The sequence below is a fragment of the Puntigrus tetrazona genome, chromosome 1 (assembly GCF_018831695.1).
Source record: "Puntigrus tetrazona isolate hp1 chromosome 1, ASM1883169v1, whole genome shotgun sequence".
In the NCBI taxonomy this organism is placed as follows: Eukaryota; Metazoa; Chordata; class Actinopteri; order Cypriniformes; family Cyprinidae; genus Puntigrus; species Puntigrus tetrazona.
The window spans coordinates 27,171,365-27,173,864 of NC_056699.1; the positions used below are offsets into that span (position 1 = coordinate 27,171,365).

Consider the following 2,500-nt stretch of genomic DNA (forward strand, 5'->3'; position numbering starts at 1 on the left):
GAGGCTCTTGTGAAAAACACACGAGCAGGTGTTTGAAGTGAAAGCAGCCTGATTGTGGAGAAGCACTGGGAATGGCGTATCGACGAGCGTCCTCTACGTTTGCCGGACTACGAAATCGTATAAAGACGCCATCCAAAGATTCATCTCAGGTGGGATAAAGCTTGATCCGGCTTCATTTTGCAAGACAGGAAAGCGCTTTCCGTTCAGATGCTTTCTCGCCGATTCAAAAGTAATGCGTTACTTTACTAGTTACTTGGAAAAAAGTAATCGGATTACTCGTGCTTCCCCCCAACGGGCGGCCAACCACCAGTCGACCAGCAGAGGCTCACTCGCTCTTAAAACCGTTTTTCGCGCACACAGATAAAAGTAACGCGAATCCGTAAAGGCTCGAATCGAATCAGCCATTTAGTGAAATAACGGTGCGCTTTCTGCCGTTTCAGACGCTGTTTATTTGCCTTGCAGACATATTAGATTTATTGTACCATATCAATAAACGTGCGATTAGCAGAATGACGACCGACACGTAACCCCAGCATTGCTAGCGCTGATCCAGTGTAGCACGGCGTACGGTTGGGACTCACCCTCCGCTGGTAAATGGCTATCCAGTCAGTAGTGGAGAACCACTTGTGTCCTTTGATATCGTTAACTCCGTTTTTAAGGTTCCCGTAGCGCTTGGTGAGATCCACCTGCAGCAGGTTTCTCAACAGGTCCTTCAGGTCGGAGCTGAAGTGCGACGGGAAGCGTGCCTCGCGGAGACGGGTAAACTGAGCGCGCGCGGATTCGACTTTCGGTTCATTTTTTCAGCCTCAAGGCTGGAGCTTTGTTGCCCCTGGAGAGAATTACCTTTCCTGAGACAATCTTTTTCGTAGATCTGAATGGGCTGATCGGCAAAGAACGGAGGATAACCGGCGGCCATCTCGTACATCAGCACACCCAGAGCCCACCAGTCCACGGCCTTATTATAACCCTGAGAGAGAAGACAAGAAACTCAAGATTTAAATGGACAGGCACGAAGTGATACAAGTGACTGAAATACATCAAATAAAACAAACAGCAAGCCATTCATATCGGTCAAAACCTTATGAAATATTTATTATTTATCAATCACTTTTTATTTAGATGTTAATTTATATTATTTGATAATTATTTATATTTTAAGAAGTATCTTGGGCTTCACAGAGGTTGTGTTTATCTGATCAGGAATACAATGAAAAACACTAATATTGCTACAATTTAAAAAGAAAAGTGAATTATTTCTGTAATTAAAGCTGAATTTTTAGCCACAGATATTTCTAATTATTATCGGGCGTTATTATTATTATTGCAATTATTTCTTTTTATATTTTAATCAATTGGGACTTCTTTTTTTTTTTTTTTTAACAAAACCACCAATCAAAAGTCTGTTGCAAATAAAAGAATTAAAAAAAAATAAAACAGTAGGAATTATTTATTTAATTAACAAGGATTCGTTAGATTGATCCAAAGTGACAGTGAAGACATTTATAATTTATAGACGTTTTTTTTACTTTCTGTGAATTCTGAAAAAAATGAAATAAATAAACATCTCAGTTTCCATAAAATGAGGTCATGTGACACTGAAGACTGGAGTAGTGATGCTGAAAAACCAGCTTTGGAATAAATGTCATTTATGTTATTTTAAACAGTAAAAATGACAGTTTTTCTCGTATTTCCAATCAAATAAAAGACACAGTTGTTCGCGTCTTTCAGCGGGTCTTGGGTATCTGCTCACCTTGCTGAGGATGATCTCCGGGGCCAGGTACTCCGGGGTGCCGCACAATGTCCACGTGCGACCCTTGACCCGCTTGGCGAAGCCGAAGTCTGTCACCTGAAACACAGGTCCCAGGTCATGTGATGTGATGATCGGAGCGCCACGGGCGGCAGTACCGTCTCTGAAGCGTTCTGTTCTCAGCGCCTCCTCACTGCACTACAGTCTATATTGATGTACAGTAGGCCACAGACGCCGATATTTGCAACAAATGTCACTCTTTTTATTTTACCGTCACTCAATCAGCCCCCGATGCTAGTTTAAGCCTGGATGGAGGTTTTTCGTATTATTTGACTTAACTGATAATGCTCTATAACCCTGTGAAGGGTTTCTGTTCATCTCACACGTTTATCATCATTTGTAAAGTATTTTCCAAACTGTAAATTTTAATTCATTTCGACCTTATTAATGTCACAGCAAGAGCTCAAATGTTACTTATTACGATTATTAATCTGACTAATGCTAATGCTACATAAATTCAAGGCTTATTGTTATTTTTCACATTATTCAACTAAATATTACACCATATAAAGTCAGATCCGATAAGTTTCTATTTGTCTAATGACACAGCAGTTTATTGCAATGTATTACATTTAGAAAAAAATAAAATAAAATAATATATAAAATATAATATACATATATATATAATATATATATATATACACACACGCATATTACATACATTTATGTTTATGTATATTGATGATAGAAGTC

General features: G+C 39.0%; 1 pseudogene; it reads right to left on the bottom strand.

Annotated features, from left to right (window-relative positions):
• The window catches only part of LOC122344269, a 10,877-nt pseudogene that overhangs the window by 2,259 nt on the left and 6,118 nt on the right, over nt 1–2,500 (bottom strand).